The sequence below is a fragment of the Gossypium arboreum genome, chromosome 11, assembly GCF_025698485.1.
Source record: "Gossypium arboreum isolate Shixiya-1 chromosome 11, ASM2569848v2, whole genome shotgun sequence".
NCBI classification, from domain to species: domain Eukaryota; kingdom Viridiplantae; phylum Streptophyta; class Magnoliopsida; order Malvales; family Malvaceae; genus Gossypium; species Gossypium arboreum.
Genome location: NC_069080.1, coordinates 65,507,349 through 65,527,345, shown reverse-complemented (window position 1 = coordinate 65,527,345; position 19,997 = coordinate 65,507,349).

Here is a 19,997-nt window from a genome sequence, read left to right as displayed (position 1 = left end):
TTTTTTAGGCATGTGCCGGGCATGTGATCACTTAAGTGAATTTCAGCAAGGGCCTTAGGGAGGTTGGGCCGATTTTTTTAGTTGATATTAGGGTTAGGTTCTTTTTTTTTTTCTGTCTTGGAGAATTAGGGTTAGCCACCTGAAAGCTTTCACTGCCATTCATCTTTTCTGAGTTCTCACAAAAGCCGAAAACACAAATTCCTTCTCCTTGGCGCCGATTTCTTCTTCCTCTCTTTTTCCTCCATTTTTTTCTTCCTTTTTTCTTTTTCTTCTAGCCGAAACCTTTTGATCACCTTACTCACCTCCTCTGTCAATCCTATCCTCCACAAAACCTCCATAGTCGATTGCCATAAAAGCCGAAATCCTGAAAACTCACTTCTTCTGCCGATTTCTCCAAGCCAAAATCCTTCAGTTATTTTTGTTCTTTTTGATAAACTTTCATCTTCTCTAAACCCTTAGTATCTTTCGACAACATTACTTCAAAGTTATAGCCTCAAATCGTCATCTTCTTCATCACTTAAAAAGCCGAAATACCATAGATTTAGGGACTTATAGCTAAAACTTTAGATCTCTTTGATTCAAGTTATACTATCGTTTAGAGGATAGATTTGAATCAGATCTACGTAGAAATCAAAGAGGAATAAGTGGTAAGTGCTCATCACCTCAGATCTAGTCTTATTTTACAATATAGAAAAGCCGAAGTCCCTAAAATCTAGGGAGGCTGTCGATTTGGGCATAGGGCTTCAAGGGTCTTTAACCGACGATTTCTTTTGGTGATTAGTGTATTCTAGAGGTTTGATCGAAGGCTTGGATCTTTGGAACAACTAGACTTAGATCTAGTCATCGGTTTTCGGCAAAAAGGTAAGATTCTAAAGGCTTTAGGGGCATGGTTCGAATATGGGTTGCTGAATATTGGGATTGGTTGTTGTGGGTTGCAATCTAAGAATTGTGGTAATCAATTGTAGGACATCGTAAGGGATCTCAGTAGCAGTCATCGCTAAACAGGTGTGTATCGAACACCCTCTCATAGTTCAATTCGGCAAAAGCCGAAATGCCGAAATTCTGACATTTCATGGGCTTGTGAGTGTGCGAGTGCTCATAAGACGTTTAGAAATCATTAGTTCTAAAATTACAAAGTGGTAAGTTAGTCGTCTGTGAAATTTTGTGCACTTCGATAATTGGGCCTCGATAGGCTAAAACTGGGCCCAATGGGCTTACGGGCCTATACGGGTGAAATAATAAAAAAAATAGGCAATAAGTATGTTCTGTTAGACAGTGGAATCGAAACTGCTTAAACCGGTAAACTAGTCATAAAACTTGAATTAAATGGGCTTAAATTCCTAGTACTGTAGGGCCCATTAGGGGTTTTAGGGCCCAATGGCTAAAATTATGAAATTGAGACAAATAAATTATTGCGACGACAAATGGGCTAGTAAGGACAATAAAATTCGTAAGAAACCTTAAAACTGATAAAATTACTGAAATACCTTTATAGGTGGAAAATTTACAGATTTACCCCTAGGAGCAAAATTACTGATATACCCTAGGGTTAAGGTTGACCTGAATGCATGTTTAACTGTTACTATTTACTGCATGCCATGTTATTATTATCTGATGCATGGGACTGGTTATTGATGGAGGAAGTACTGAAAGTGGCTTGTCCACGTACTGGAGGCTTTGCCTCAACTTAATGATATCTGAGCAATAATGCTGCAACTGTGGAGTGTAGGGCTGGGTGGGTTGAGCTATTCCCCACATGGAGTGTAGGGCTGGTACGGGTGGAGTGTAACGGTTGGTTATTGGCTGTTTGGGCTTGCATACACGAATATGTCTATTCTGTTCTAGAATGGGCCTATAGGCCATACTGTTATCTGAAAAGGGGCTAAGGCCCAGTTTACTGTATTCTGAAAAGGGCTTCGGCCCAATACCCGTTGTTATCTGAATATGCTTAGGCTAAATGGGCTTGAGCTGACTTGGGCTTTGGATGGGTTTTCCATACACACTGAGTTTTCTAAACTCACCCCCTTTCTCTTCCATCCTTGCAGGTGAGCCCTAGTTGGTGGACTTGGAGCTGGGCAGGATTTAGAGTGGCCACGAAGATTAAATTTATGGTTTTTAAATAAGTTTCAATTAACTTCCTTTTAAATTTCGCATTTATTTTTGATCTTTTCTATTTTGGTTAAAGTTGTAATAAGGTCGCTCTATTATTTTTATTTTGGGTTACTTAAATCTTTTTCAACTTGAGATTCACATCACTTAAATTTATTCCTTAAAATTGGTTAGCTCTAGGGCGCGTTTTATAAAAGTTACTTATTTTCAAAATATCACGATAACCGAGCAAAGCTTCCGCAACGTAAATGTTTTCAAAGGAAATAAATATTTTAAATAGACTTAAACTTAATTTGTTGTTCGTGGACAAGTAATAAGCTTAAAGCGTGGCAATAGATGTGTGCATGTCTAGGATTGGATCATGGAAGAGCTAGATACTTAAGCAGTCTAATTGACTCACCTCCTCTTTTCTTGAATCCTACCTGGTGCACAGCTTCCATTCACTTTAATTTAAAATGAAAATATTCTTTAAACACTAAGAAAGATTTTAGATAAAACATGACTTCTCTAATAACGCTTCAATGTGACACGCCAGATTCGGTCGTAACGTCTAGGCTGGGTTTGGGGTGTTACAATGACACAATTAGTTGTCCACATGCTCAAAATTTGCATAAATTCTACATAAAAAAGGTATTATAAAAGTCTATATAATTTAGACTTATCACCCCTTTCTTTGGTAATGTTTTTACACAAAATCGGGCCTTCAACAAGTACCTACAACATTCAATCAAACGTTCCGGCCCCCAATGGCACAATTGGCCAATTTAGGCTTAAAAAATGAAAAACGAGGTATTTACACTTATTTGATTGAAAACCTAAAAGCTAGTAAAAACTAAAAAAAATACATGAAATTATCCTAAAACAAGCTCCTTTAGTATAATGGGGAAGTTTAATTTGACATATCAAATTACGACAAATTATTACTGTAACACCTCTAACCCGTATCTGTCGCTCGGATAGGGTTACGAGGCATTACTGATCAATCACAACATAAATCATTCATTTTCACATAAACATTAATCAAATATAATCACAATGTCCCTTATAACACACTACGAGACCTTAAAACATGCTTGGAAGAGGTTCGGGACTAAACCGATAACATTTGCAAACTTTAGGAAACACATAAAATTTTAAAGCATTCAAGGGTCACACGCCCGTGTGAACAGGCCGTGTGCCTCACACGGCCACCAAACACGCCCGTGTCACAGGCCATGTGAAAACATGGCATACATACTAACTTGCACCAGACAGCCAGAGACACGCCCGTGTGCCATACCCGTGGGAAAACTGGAAGGTATACTGACTTGAGTCACACGGCCAGTCACACACCTATGTGTTAGCCTATCACACACGACCAATAGACACACCTGTGTGTCTAGGCAGTGCCAAACCTATAGGGTATACTGTCTTAAATCAAAAGGTTACCCCAGGGGACACACAGCCGTGTATCAAGGTCATGTGTCACACATGGTCAAACAACACGCCTGTGTGCTTGGCCGTGTAGAGTGAAAATAGGCTTGATTAAAGCCACATTTCTCACCCTCCTTGAGCATACCTAAAACACCACATTTCATGCGACTACAATACATTAATAGGTAGCCAAACCATGTTATTTCATACACCAAACTTATCCATTTCACTACTCAAATACACAACCAATAACATGCCAAATCCAAATTTTACTTTACTAATATCCACATTTAGACATAACCCAAATCATCAAACATTTACTAAACCAAAATGGCATCCAAACATCATCTTAAATAATACCAAAGCTTACCATTTCCCAAACCATAACACATCATTAAAAATTTACTAAATATTTATCCATCAACCCATCAAATTGACCACATCAAGCCTACCAAAATATAAGGCATCATAAATACATCACATATCATATATTAACTCAAACCATAGGCCAAATTCAACTTCATCAACAACACCATTTACAAGCCAACTTACATGGCTAAATTCAAAGTTCAAAACATACCAAGATGACACTAGCCTATACATGCCATATACCATATATATACATAGCTTTAAAAGTACCAACAAGATGATCGATAGTGTGATGATGTTTCCCGACGATCCCTGAGTTCGAGCTAGCTTCGGTAATCTATAAAATAGGGAAAGAATACACAAAGTAAGCTTTAAAAAGCTTAGTAAGGCATATACAAGTAAAGTCATCATATGAATATTTTCATATCAATTCAAATATGCTAAGCACAGCTAAACACATACAAATTCACAAACCTTTCTCATTGTACACATATTCAATATCATAATTGAATTCATCAAATACTTCCCTTTTTGATACTCGTATGAATCTCGTATGTACCTGAGCCACTTAACTCATTCACACATTCTTTCTTGACTAGACTTTTCCCGTTGAACCATTTGAAATTGTTCAGGATACTCGGAAATCACATAAAACTCGTACAATGCCACATCCCAGATGTTGCTTACATGTCGTCGAAACCAACTTTTTTGAAAAAAAGGTCAACTTTTTGTTTTTTAAAAAAATAGGAGTCACCACCAATCCTTTTTTATGATGTGTGATCGGTTCACCTCGTAATTTAATCATTTTAGTAAAAATTTTTGATTTACTAAAATAACATGTGATATCCCAAATTAGGGCCTAATCAGAATAGTGGTTTCGGGACCGCAAATCTGAGATAGAAATAATTATTTTATGATTATTTTTAGGTCTATGATATGATTGCATGATTGTGTGAAAATTTCGTGAAGAAATTCTATACATAAAGTGCTTAATTTGAAGTTAGGGACTAAATTGAATGAGTTACAAAACTTACATTCTAGAATTTTCTAGTATGAAATTGCTTTGAAATATTAATTAGGAGGTATTAAATAGAAATTTGACCAATTTCTAAGTTAATGGACATGGATGGAATTTTTGAAAGTTTAATAAGGAAGGGCATTTTGGTCATTTTGATATTAAATGAAATAAAATGGGAAAAATAGCACAAAAAAATGATCATCTTCTCCATAAGTTGCTGCCAAATTTTTCTCTCCACCATAGCTAGGGTTTTGACACTTTTAAGCCTTGATTGTAAGTGATTTCTATGCCCGTTTTTAATGTTCTTTACATTTTTGAAATCCTCGTAGCTCAGTTTACCTGTTTCTACCAATATTTTGAGCTAGGGTTTATATTTAAAAATTTACCCAAGAATGATATGCATGAATTTTGATGTTTTATGGTATAATATGAAGCTTGAGATTGTGTTAAACAACTTTTGCTAAGTGATTTTACGTAAAAGCGACTAAAATGACATAATCGGTAAAAATACCTAATGTTCATAAGTACATGTTAGAGTGAGAATTGGATGTTGTTGTAGAAGGGAAAAATGATCAGCATATCATAAAACATAAGAAAATAGGATGAAGTTTAATTTACGAGATTTGGGGCAAAAGTGTAAATATGTGAAAGTTTAGGGGAAAAATTGTAATTTTACCAAAATATGATTTTGGGTTGATTTGAATAATATTAGTCCTAATTAGACTTTGAAATGATAGAGCAAGGAAAATCAAAATTCGGGCTAAAATCGGCAAAATACCAAGTTGTGGACAAAATGGTAAAAATGATCATTTTCGCATACGAGGTAAGTTCATATGTAAATATTGTAATATAATTGTTATTTTAAATCATTTAATGCTATTTATACGATATTATGATTGTTATCATGCAATTCTATGCTTTGTGGTCATTGTTGGATAACATGCAAAAAATTTTATGAATTATGTGAAAAATGTGAAAGACTACCAAAGTATCGTCATTGGGATTCCAAGGAGAATGGTAAAGGAGTACGAACGAGGAAAGTCCCGTTGAACCTTAGGAATAGATTCGAATATTTGAGTATCCGAACTCGTTGAGTTGAGTCCTAGTTCATTTATGGATGCGAATGTCTGAACTCGTTGAGTTGAATCCGAGTTCGTGAGATGTAACTAGGCATCTGAGCTCGTTGACTTGAGTCCGAGTTCACTTATGGATGCGAACATTCAAACTCGTTGAGTTGAGTCCGAGTTCATGAAATGTAACTAGGCATCCGAACTTGTTGAGTTGAGTCCGAGTTCACTTATGGATGCGAACGCCCGATCTTATTGAGTTGAGTCCGAGTTCGCTTATGGGCGGGTTACATGGTAGCTTGGCTATATATGTGGCACTTATGTGCAAACTTTCCATGTATCCGAGTTATATTCTGATGTGTTCAACGGGTAAAATTCTAGTGAAATGGAAGAATACTCAAGATGCAATAAACTGTTTGAGCTGTTTAATTAATGAATTAAGTCTGTTAACACCTCGTGCTTGACTCCAGCAATAGTATCAGGTATGGGGACGTTACATTTGGTGGTATCACAGTTATGGTTTAGTCCGTTCTCGGACTAACCTTGCATGTGTAAAATTTTAGCTATACATGCCACGGATCCGTGCTAGTGTGATGCCTCCCGACTCGTATGAGCACCGTCTTGTTTAGACAGAGGTACTCTCCAACTGATCTGCACTGACCATGTTCAATGTGATACGAAGGTGTTTGAATAAAATTACGATTATGATGAGTCTCGATTCAAAAAAGTATGAATAAAAGTTTATGATATATATATATGTGATAACACGTGAGATGAAAGTTCATGTTGTGATAAATATCCATACTTGCTTAATGCTCATATGATGTAGTGCACTTAGCTTACTTGATAAGATGAACGGGATAACGAGAAATTTGTAAAGGTATGAGTAAAGGTTCCTAATATCATGATATGAATGAAAATGTCATTGCCTTGATTGAACATTGAATGTTGATGAATGTCAATGATATTTTTTATGAGATAAATGGTTATAATGAAATGAATTTATCTATGTTAAATTGTTTGGACTGAATTATATGATTGTAATGATATGTATATGATGATGCACAAAATGAAAGTTGCGATTGTGATGCAAATATCTATGTTTGTTTAGCCCTTATATAATGTCATGATTATGATTTGTTTGAGTAAATGAATGGATAAGTCAAGCTGTCCAGAAAACATAGGATGCATGCATAAGTATACTTGTCTAAATGGGATAATTGGAAAATTTGTGTAAACCAACATGAATGATGCATTACCTGAATGAATGATATGATTTTGATGGTGTTGTTATGATGATGGAAATTGTGTCATATGTATATGTATGAGAAAATCGAGTCAGAGGCCCTACAACCCCTCCCCCTTACCGAAGTGGAGCTTATAATGGAATTTCATGAGAAACCAAAAAGTTCAATGATAGAATAACCATAAACATGATTAGAGACTGAGAATGAGTTGGTAAATAAAGTTAGGGCTAGAAAAGTATTAGGTTGATATAAAGATTATTGGAGCTATGCACTGTCCCAGTTAAAGAATGAATTTACTTTGGTAAATTGAATTACTCAGATACAAGGTCGAGAAAAGTGTAAATCAAAATTTATTCAGAACTGGTCTTCTTTAGTGAAAGGTCTAACATGAAATTTGTGATGGCAGAACTAGTTGTGGGAAATGATATTTGAAATGTGTAATATCTGAGTGTGATAGTTACGGCTGGACAGATTTAACAGCTTCTTCTGAGATGTTCTATGTATTTATCCGTTCTCAGAAAAAAAAATTCTATGGCTGTTGATCTTTTGAAGAAATTCTTCTTATATGGGAATGTTTTCTAATCCTGGTTTTAGATGGATGCATTGGTAGTCTGACTGGTTTATAATTTGTATTATTGTATTTCCTCGAGCATTTTATTACATTTTGTCTGATAAGAATTGATGAGAGGATATGCATGATATTATGATACTGTTTCTTCTACTTAATGCTCCATTTGATATATATGTATGGGAAGATACATTGTTCTTGTTATATTTGATTCCAGTGGGATTAAATGATATTTTCTTCTGGACTTCTTTTCTCTGAGGAATGTTCGAGATCTTCTATATTTTCTTATGAGTTTGGTTTTCGATTTTCCGACATAGTATCGTATCTTGGGTTTCTTTATTTTGGATTTCTTTATTCTGGGTTTCTCAATCTTGGATTTCTTTATTCAATTTTCTTGTTATCTTTATTCCATAATTTGTCAATTATGACTTATGTTCGAAGTGCGTTCTTCAGCTCGTGATAATCATGACAAGCATGACTATACTTTTGATTTGATCTTGGTAATATGGTGATTTTAATATTGGAATTTCTCAAATTTCTGTGTAAGGATTTGACAACAGTAAAGGCATAAGTGATAAAAGTGCGAGTTTCAATCGGTATGGTGGATTACTTCTCTCAAGTAAGTCAATTATAATTAATGACTTCAATTGAGATATTTTGGTTACTTGGGCTAATGCAATTGAGATGGTTTTGATTAGCGTAAGAAATGAATAGTAAAGGGCTGCATGATGAATTGTTTAGTAACTAGAAGAAAGGATTACTTGAAATGTCATTCAACGGTGTTTAGATCGGCTCGGGTGTTTAATCTGTGTGAATTATTTATTTGAAAGATTTCATATGACAATTATGTCAGGATCTTTTTTTCAAGTCTGATAATAGAATTTCATTTCTTGAAGAGTAAAAGGCAAATAGTCTGAACGAAAAGTGTTGAAGCTACTAAGAATAATAAAGTTTTCATCTTACGAAAGCTGAAAAGTTTATTACATGTTAGCAAGGTTTGGACAGATGAGAATATTGCTAACCAAAACGTCTGAACTGGACTAGTCTGCATTGAGTAAAGATTTCCTAATTTTCATTAATGCACTGTTGTATGAATGGTGATGTGTTTCATGAAAATAAGGTAATGTGATAGTTTGGAGCATTTGATGTCACTGAAAATTTGAGTTGTTGATGGGGTTAAAGCCAAGTATCAGGATCTACCAGAATTATCTTTGCCAGTATTGATATTAGGATGAGAATGAGAAGGATTATTTTCGAGGCTATATCAGAATTATTTTCGTAACGGAAAGAGGAAAATGTGATAGTGAGTAGTAAACTAAAAGAGTACAGTGAGGATCAACTTCTGATGTTGAATTTCAGATTGGATCTGATTCATGGTATTATTATTCCGAGGCTTATACAGAAAGAATTGTATGAAGCTTACAGTGAAAATTTGCCTATTCATTCAGAGAGTAATGACATGTACTGTAATTTGATTCAGATGTTATTGGATTGTGATTTATTGATGATGAAAATTTGTATGATTATTTTGGAAGAGTGCAGGTCCCTTTGATTGTTGGATTTCTTGGAATTCTAGTCTTCATTAACCAAATTGAGATCTAGGTTTTATGTCAAGATGACAAGGGAAAATGAGAAGGGTTGAAAATTTAAGAACAATTTAGAGATGAGTCCGTAGGCTTTCAGAATATATGAGAAATTAAAGAGATATATTGGAGGCACCGCCTGAGTGAAAGTTCTCCGGCACCGAATATGAAATTGAGGAATCTAAATGAAGACCACTTTCTGGTAAGATTTTCGGGGACGAAAATCCCTAAAAGGGGGGGAGAGTTATGATATCCCGAATTAGGGCCTAATCGGAATAGTGGTTTCGAGACCACAAATCTGAGATAGAAATAATTATTTTATGATTATTTTGAGGTCTATGATATGATTGCATGATTGTGTGAAAATTTCATGAAGAAATTCTATGCATAAAGTGCTTAATTTGAAGTTAGGGACTAAATTGAATAAGTTACAAAACTTGCATTCTAGAATTTTCTAGTATGAAATTTCTTTGAAATATTAATTAGGAGGTCTTAACTAGCAATTTGACAAATTTCTAAGTTAATGGACAAAAATTGGACATAGATGGAATTTTTGAAAGTTTAATGAGGAAGGGCATTTTGGTCATTTTGATATTAAATGAAATAAAATGGGAAAAATAGCACAAAAAAAATGATCATCTTCTCCATAAGTTGCTGCCAAATTTTTCTCTCCACCACAGCTAGGGTTTCAACACTTTTAAGCCTTGATTTAAGTGATTTCTATGCCCGTTTTTAATGTTCTTTACATTTTTGAAATCCTCGTAGCTCGGTTTACCTATTTCTACCAATATTTTGAGCTAGGGTTTATATTTAAAAATTTACCCATGAATGATATGCATGAATTTTGGTGTTTTATGGTAGAATATGAAGCTTGAGATTGTGTTAAACAACTTTTGCTAAGTGATTTTACGTAAAAACGACTAAAATGACATAATCGGTAAAAATACCTAATGTTCATAAGTACATGTTAGAGTGAGAATTGGATGTTGTTGTAGAAGGGAAAAATGATCAGCATATCATAAAACATAAGAAAATAGCATGAAGTTTAATTTACGAGATTTGGGGAAAAAGTGTAAATATGTGAAAGTTTAGGGGCAAAATTATAATTTTTCAAAATATGATTTTGGGTTGATTTGAATAATATTAGTCCTAATTAGACTATATTTGAAATTATAGAGCAAGAAAAATCGAAATTCAGGCTAAAATCGGCAAAATACCAAGTTGTGGACAAAATGGTAAAAATGATCATTTCTGCATACGAGGTAAGTTCATATGTAAATATTGTAATATAATCGTTATTTTAAATCATTTAATGCTATTTATACGATATTATGATGTTATCATGCAATTCTATGCTTTGTGGTCATTGTTGGACAACATGCAAAAAATTTTATGAATTATGTGAAAAATGTGAAAGACTACCGAAGTATCATCATTGGGATTCCAAGGAGAATGGTAAAGGAGTACGAACAAGGAAAGTCCCGTTGAACCTTAGGAATAGACTCAGATATTTGAGCATTCGAACTCGTTGAGTTGAGTCAGAGTTCATTTATGGATGCAAACGTCCGAAATCGTTGAGTTGAGTCCGAGTTCGTTAGATGTAACTAGGCATCCGAGCTCGTTGACTTGAGTCTGAGTTCACTTATGGATGCGAACGTTCAAACTCATTGAGTTGAGTCTGAGTTCATGAAATGTAACTAGGCATCCGAACTCGTTGAGTTGAGTCCGATTTCACTTATGGATGCGAATACCCAAGCTCCTTGAGTTGAGTCTGAGTTCGCTTATGGGCGAGTTACATGGTAGCTTGGCTACATATGTGGCACTTCTGTGCAAACTTTCCATGTTTCCGAGTTATATTCTGATGTGTTCAGCTGGTAAAATTCTAGTGAAATGGAAGAATACTCAAGATGCAAGTGACGTATTGGTAAGTGTTATGGAATGGGCACTTAGGACAGGTATGTACTTAACCCTCGGGTTGAGACTTGATACGACAACAATAATATAGTAAGATCATGAATGATGAATAGAAATGTGATATATGTTTTGGTGATATTATGCTAATGTTGGTTGGTATAATTGTTTTGTTAAGTTATTTGTTATTTGCATGTGAACTTACTGAGCATTTATGCTTACTCCCTCCCTTCCATTCCTTGTAAATTTGACAAGCCAGTTTGGAGATCAGGACGGTCGTAGGCACACTCACACTATCAACGGACCATCTCGGTATGGTAGCTTGCATATTTTGGGAATATGGCATGTATAGCATTCTAATCCTTTTGTGTATATAATCTTATGATATAGCTCATGGATGGCATGGAAATGTTTGAGAATGATTAGCTATTGGAGTGGCTAATCAAGATTATATTTGATAACACGTATGCTTTATGTGCTAACTAATCTATGGAAATCCATAAAATGGTGAAATTGGCTATAAAATAGAATCACACAGCAGCAGTGACGTGAGTTTGAAAAATTAGTAAAAATAGTAGAGATAGAATGATGAATAAAATATGGAATTGAAGCTTAGTGAATCTATTTTCATGTGGAAGAAACAAAATAGGTAAAAGAGTTTTATTTTAATCAATATTTACGTTTCGGTGAAACATGGTCAGAGCAATTTTTGAATCCCCTATTCTAAATTTAAAAATTTACCATAAATTGTACAAAAACAATTAGGAGTTGAAATCCTATGCAAACGGCATAGTCATTGAAATTCTTATTGAGCCTAGTTTTATTAGAAACAAACAGCATAGTCGTTGAAACTCTATACACGGAGATATCTGATTCGTAATACACAGGGGTCAAAGTAGCCAAACCCTGAAATAGGGGAGACTTTAACCAATAAACTGTACTAATTGGCCCAACCAAAAATTCTACAAAAAATTTAGTAAGTGGATATATGAGTCTATTTTCAGGGAAAATTTACGGAATTGGATTTCGAGTTTCGTAACTCGAGATATGGATTTTTTTAGCGACTATGATGCAGTTAGCCAGCTTGTCTGGAAATTCTAAAATAAATTGTTTGAGCTGTTTAATTAATGAATTAAGTCCGTTAACACCTTATGCTCGACTCTGGCGACAATCTCGAGTACGGGGGCGTTACATAACAATTTTTCTCTGCAAAATTCAAGATAACCGGTTCGGGAGTCGATTACGTACGAGGTAGGATTAGCACCCTCATAACGCCCAAAATTGGTACCTAATTGATTAATTAATGTCTTAATGTTGAAAATTTGAAAACTTAAAAGATTTAAAATACGATCCCTCATTTTTTAATGTAAATTTTACTAAAAAAATGCTTGAATAAACTGAAACAAACGTTAAAGACTCTCTCTCCTCGAAATAATAAAATATCACATCCCGTAAGTTAGGACACGACAGTTTGAACCCTCAAGAATGAGCTTGACTTTTAATTAATTTAAAAAAAAAAACTTGTATATTTTAATTTTAAAGGATATTCGACCATTTCAGTTCAACGAGAAAATCGAAACCCTGTAAGTTAAGGTACGACTTTTTCGAAGCTCCAAATACAAAATATTGTCTTTATTTTCAACATTTTCTTTTTACAAATTTGGACAAAAAATTAATGTAATATTTAAAATGATACATGTTTAGTTTAATCGGATGTGGTACAAAAAACAGTCAAAACGTAAGAAAAATGTTGTGCTCAATGAACAATGATCATTATATTTTTATGTTTTATTATATTATAATTTGTAATAATATAATAAAACATAAAAATATAATGGTAATAATAGATCACGATTCCAACATGTATAATAGGATAATAATAATAACAATGAAAATGATAATAGTAACAATAACAATAATACTAATAATAATAATAATATCTAAATTTTGAAATATATTGAAAGTAGCAAATAAATAAAAGAATAAATAAAAGGCACAATAAAAGAAAATAAATAAAAAGGCCAATTATAAAAATAAAATAAAATAAATATTAAGTAAATAAATAAATAAGTGAACATCAATAAGACATTTGATTAAAAATTGAAACTAAATAAATAAACAAATAAAATAACAAACGAAACAATTTGTGAGGAAAAAAAATTAAACAAAAAAATTGAAGTTAAATAAGCTAAGTATCGAATTGAAATTGAAACAAAATTAAGGGGAATAAGTTGTAAATAATCAAAGTAGACTAAAAAGGATTAAAATATAACATGCTAAAAATGACAAAGACCGAATGAGCAAATAACCTCTGCCCATATACGCACCATTTCTCAGAGGATTAAAATGAAATAAAATCAAAATTACAGGTGTAAAATTAAAAAAAAAGAAAGGACAGGATCAAATTGAAAATGGGCGAAAAAGTGGAAGGACCCACCATGTAAATATCCCTCTGAGGGAAAAACACACGAGTCCTAGCCTGAAATCGGGTCGAGTTTCGGATCTTAAGCAAAACGGCATCGTTTTGGCAACTGATGCTTAATTCCAAAATGGTGTCGTTTTGACCTATATATAAATATAAAAAAAAATCACTTCTCCCCTCATTTTTCCAAAAAATCTGAGAGTTCTCTCAAACTCTCTCTCACTCTCCCTTTCTCTGGCCATCCTCCAACACCGAACCACCGTGGCGGCCACTGGTCACCGGACCACCGTGGCGATCGCTGATCGCCAGGGATGATGCCGCCTTCCACGGTGGCCAAAAATAAAAAATTGCCATTTTTTAAGCTTTTTGACTCCCGATCCCGAAAATGTACCATCTTTCCTCGGAGATGGCCACCTCGACCACCCACAGTGACACAAACGCAAGAAAGGTGAGATTTTGGCTTTTTTTATTTTGTATTTTATTTTTTTGAAAAAAAAATATGAAGTAACAAAATAATTCGAAAAAATGCCAGGCAGAGAATAAAAGAACCACCTTTTTGAAATTCTTTTTTAATTGATTCTGTATATGTGTAAGAAGAAAAAAACATTCGTGTTTTTGTGGCTTTTTATAGTCGAAATTCTTTACAATTTTTGCTCTTTTGCTTGCTTTCATTTTTGTTTGCTCTCGTTTCTTCGCCTCTCTGTTGCTTGCGTGTTTGTTTTGTCTCAGAGTACACGGGCAAAGGCCGTAGGAGTGGCAGATGGTGGTAGTAGAGGAGTTAGACGGCACGCCTACAGATGTGGAAAAGCGGTGAAAGGGAGGCTAGGGTTTCTTATTTTACTGAAAATAGGTTTAAGTTTTAGGCCACTGGGCCTCTTTTTCATTTGGGTTCTTTGGGTTTAATGTAATTGGGTTTGGTTTTTTGTAATGGAATTTATATTTTTTGTTTTGGTTTTTATTATTTTTTTGGGTTTTTGGGTTTCTAGTTTGGGCCCAAGCAAATTTGGCCCGTTACACATGTTAGCACGTATCGATGCCTCTGCCTCAAACAGGGTCTTACACGAAATTGAATAACAATGCCAATTTCCCAGACATAGTCTTACACGTAATCACAATACAATGCCAATGTCCCTGTAACAGCCCGTTTTTAGGTCAAACCGGAACAGTGGTTTCGGGACCACAAATCTGAAGTCAAAATATTTATTTTATTATTTTAATAAGGTTTACAGCATGATAGATTAATTATGTGAAAGTTTCGTAAAGAAATTTTATTGTTTAAATGCTTAATTCGGTAAAAAGGATTAAATCGCGTAATGCGTAAAATATGAGATCTATTAGTTAAATAACTCAAATGGCTATGAAATTAATATTAGAAGTCCTTTAGTTGATAATATACCCTTGTTAATGTTAGTGGACATTCATGTCCATGAATTACATGATTATGGATGAATTATAATAAGGTTATATTAGTAATTTAGTTATTAAGTTAATAATTATTAATAATAATAAACCAAAATTTTCATTCCATTCATCTTCTTGCCGAAAATTAGGGTGAATAAACACCATTTTTCTTCATACATTCGGCCAAGCTTGAGTGAGCAATTAAGATCAAGATAAGCAAATACCAGAATTAGATCGGGGGAAATGAAAGATAGACGAGTAGGAGAGGTTATACGAGAAAATACGAGGTAAGTTCGTATAATTAGAATTGAACTTTTCTATACTTGTGATTATTGAAAAGAATGTGTATAAATGAGATATTTGAAGTATAAATGTCTTATTATTATATTATATGCGTCACCGAGCCCCGTTTGAACTATTTAAATTCATTGGATACTAGTGACATGTTACTGGAATTACCGTAATGGTCGAGCTCCTGCATTTGTTGCAGATGCACCATAGCTCGTAGGAGCTTACTATTTCAGCTCATTGGAGCTTACTAATTCAGCTCGAAAGAGCTTACTGTTCAGCTCAATAGAGCTTACTGTTTATCAGCTTAGTAAGAGCTTACCGACCATGACTAGAAAGAGCATGTATGATGATAAATTGATAGATTACTGACATTGTTCACTCGATTATCCTTTGAAGTTCTAATAGGTTCAACGGGCCTAAATAATGTTATACGGTCAAATTACGGTTTATAAATGTTACTAAAGTTATATATGATGTATGAGTTTCGAAAGATATGAAGTATTATTTTAGTAAATAGTTTATGTATTAGTTAAATGACTAACATGCGATGATTATATGTGATTAGGTGATGGTTAAAGTGAATTGTTGGCATTTTATTATTGCTTTGATTATATTTAATTGGTAAGTATAATTCTGGATTATACGGGCTTACTAAGCTATAAGCTTACTCTGTTTCATTTTTTATGTCTTATAGGGTTCGTTAGCTCGCTCGTTTCGGATAAGTTGGAGTTGCACATAACACTATCCAATTTTCGTTTGGTATCTTGAACTTATGCACTTATGTAAATATGGCATTATAGGCTAGTTTGATAGTAGTAGTTATGTTTTGGTATCATGGTTTAAGAATGAAATTGTATATAACTTAGGCTATGTGATTTGGCTTATTTTGGTATCATATTTTGATTGCATATATGTGCTTAATGATGGTATGTTTTGGTATGGTAATATTTGAATAAAATTATGCAAATGAAGTCTTGATATATAGATCTTAGATGAATGAATTGTATATGTGGTTAAATAGGTATTTGGATATGTAAATGGTAAGTTTGGATATGGCTTATAATATGTATTGAATTGGTTAATTTGGTTGTCAATTAAGTTGCATAAATGTGGTCAAATATGAATGTAAATTCTTATGTTTTAGGGTGGCAAATTTGGCTTTTCAAATGGACTATTTTTGTCCACACGAGTAGGGACACGAGCATGTGTCTCAACCGTGTGTGACACATGGTCATGTTACACGGTCGTGTGTCCCTCGGGGTACCATATGAATTAAATTCAGTATACCCTACAATTTTTGACATGACCTAGACACACGTGAGTGTCTATCGGTCGTGTGTGGCACACGGGCGTGTGGTCGACTTTGTGACCCAAGTCAGTAGCCTCCTTAATTTTCACACGGCCTGGCACACGGGCGTGTCTTTTGGCCGTGTGGACAAGTCAGTATGTATGCCATGTTTTGCCACGACTTAGACAGATAGGCGTGTCTAATGTCGTGTAAGGCACACGACCTGTTCACACGGGCGTGTGTCACTTGAAAAGTTGAAAATTTCCTAAGTTTCTGAATTTTTTTATATGTTATCACTTTAGTCCCAAATGCATGTTCAAGGCTTTATATGATTGATTTAAGTACATTTTGAATGTGAATGAATGATGGTTACTGAAATGAGATGAAATTTGTTAAATGAATGTTTTGAATTGAGTTACAGGTCTAGTAATGCCTCTTAACCTATTCCGACGACGGTTACGGGTTAGGGGTGTTACAGTCCCAAACATAGTCCTACGGTAATCCTAATGTCATGACATTTGTATCCTATACTATTTCTAAGTTTCGTACGAGACTTTCGGATGTTGTAACTCTGGCGATTCTTGGTCGTAATTGCTCGTTCAACATTCATAGCAATTCAATGACAAGTAAACAGTTATAAATCAATTTAAAGACATTTATTTGCATATGAACTTACCTCATATATACAAGGAACGGATCGAATCAACTACTCGACAACTTTCGATTTCCCTCGATCCAAATCTAATTTCTTTCTTTCTTGATCTATACACATTCAAAATTAACTCATTTATTCATCAATTCATTCAATTTCATCCAAAAATACCTATTTGGGCATTTTTACTCTTTAGCCCTTAAAGTTCCACATTTTTACAATTTAGTCCTACATTCATAAAAACACAAATTACACCATTTCTTTCTAATTTCATGCTAGCTGAATTCTTCATTGACTCCTAGTAGCCCATTATTTTCATTTATTTCGTATTTCAACACCTAAATTTATACTTTTCGCGATTAAATCTCTATTTGACATTTTTATCAAAAATCACTTAACAAAACATATTAATCTTTCAACAATTATTCATTTTCCATTATCAATAGTCAAAAACATCAAGCTATTATCAATGGCACTTCACAAAATCATCAACCAATTTAGAAACTAGAGTACGGGCTAGCTAGAATACAAAGCAACGATCACAAAAATATAAAAATCATCAAGAACCGAGCTTAAAACATACCTCAATCAAGAATACAAAGGGTCGAACCCTAAAATGCTTCAAATGGTCTTTACTCTTTTGATTTTGGGTGAGAAATATGAACATTAACACTAATTTTTATGCTTTGTTTTATTAAATATACATTAATACATAGTTTACCATTTTACCCCTTAATTAAAACGTTATAAATCACATAATTCAAGGTCATTTATGTCCATCTCCACTATCAAGGGTCTAATATCAACTTAAGGACCTTTCATTTAATAAGCCATGACAATTAAGAACTTTTAACTTATAGCATGCTACTTTTGCATTTTACGCGATTTAGTCCTTTCATCAAATTAAGCACTCAAACGCTAAAATTATTTCACCAAATTTTTACACATATATAATCACATGCTATAAACACCAAAAATAATATTAAAATAATTTTTTTGACCTCAGATTTGTGGTTCTGAAACCACTGTTCCGATTTAGCTAAAACCAAGCTGTTACAACTCTCCCCCATTAGGGATTTTCGTCCCCGAAAATCATACCAATTAAAAGGTTTTGATATTGCTTTCTCATAGCATAATCGGTTTCTCATGTAGCTTCTTCAACCCCGTGTCGATGCCACAAGACTTTCACTAATGCTATTCTTTTATTTCTCAGATCTTTGATCTTACGAGCTAGAATTCGGATTCGTTTTTCACTGTATGATAAATCTGACTGAATCTCAACTTCAGTCGGGGAAATAACATACGAGGGATCAGATCTGTATCGCAATGCATTGATACGTGAAATAGATTATGAATCTTTTCTAACTCTGATGGTAATGCTAACCGATATGCCACTGGTCCAACTTACTCAATAATTTCATAAAGTCTAATGAATCTCAGACTCAACTTTCCTTTTCTACCAAATCTGAGTATTTTCTTCCACAGTGTAACTTTCAAAAACACTTTATCCCCGATCTAAAACTCAATATCTTTTCTTTTCAAGTCTGCTTACGATTTCTAATGATCTGACACTGCTTTCAGACTATTACGAATTACTTTTACTTTTTCTTTCGTCTCTCTAATCAAATCAACCCTGTGAATCTTACTCTCGCTGAGCTCTGTCCAGTACAACGGTGTTTGACACTTCCAACTATATAAAGCTTCATACGGTGCCATCTTAATACTCGATTGAAAACTATTGTTATACATGAATTCAATCAACAACAAATACTTTTCCCACGTACCTTCGAACTCAAGAATGCAACATCTCAACATATCCTCGAGTATTTGTAAAACTCGTTCAGATTGACCATCCATTTGCGGGTGAAATGTAAAACTAAAATGTAGTTTTGAACCCATACATCTTGCAGTTTCTTCCAAAACCTTGATGTGAACCTCAAATCTCTATCTGAAACAATAGAAACAAGTACTCCGTGTAATCTCACAACCTCAGAGATATATAACTCAACTAACTTATCAAGTGAGAAATTCGTACGTACCAGAATAGAATGAGCTGATTTCGTCAACCGATCAACAACAATCCAGATTGCATCTTTCTTTCTCAGAGATAGGGACAATCCCACAGAAAACCTATAGTCACTCTATCCCATTTCCACCTGGGAATCATAATCGGCTGTTATAAACCAGATGGTACCTGTCCAAACCATTTTTTTATTTCTTTTTTTTATTTAAAAATGATGGATCGACTTTTTGGAAAGCGAAAATGGAGTCGCCACCAATATTTTCTTGTTTAGGTGTGATCGGATCACCTAGAAATTTGGGTTGTTTTAATAAAACATTTTGGTTTACTAAAACAATGATTTTGGTCTATGAAAATATGAGAAAATAGGCTTGGGAGTCGATTACGTATGAGGAAGGATTAGCACCCTTATTACGCCCAAAATTGGTACCAAATCGATTAAATATTGTCCTTTTGTCTAAAATTAAAAATGTTTTTGAAATGTGGTTCTTGTTAATAACATTTGAATAACCTGAGTCCTTTGCCAAAAATCTTCTTGTTTCGACGTTCGAAAATTTAAAATTCGAAAATAACAAAAGGATGCCCAACTATTTGGTCCAACAAAAAATCGATACCTGGCTTACTAGGGCACGATTCCT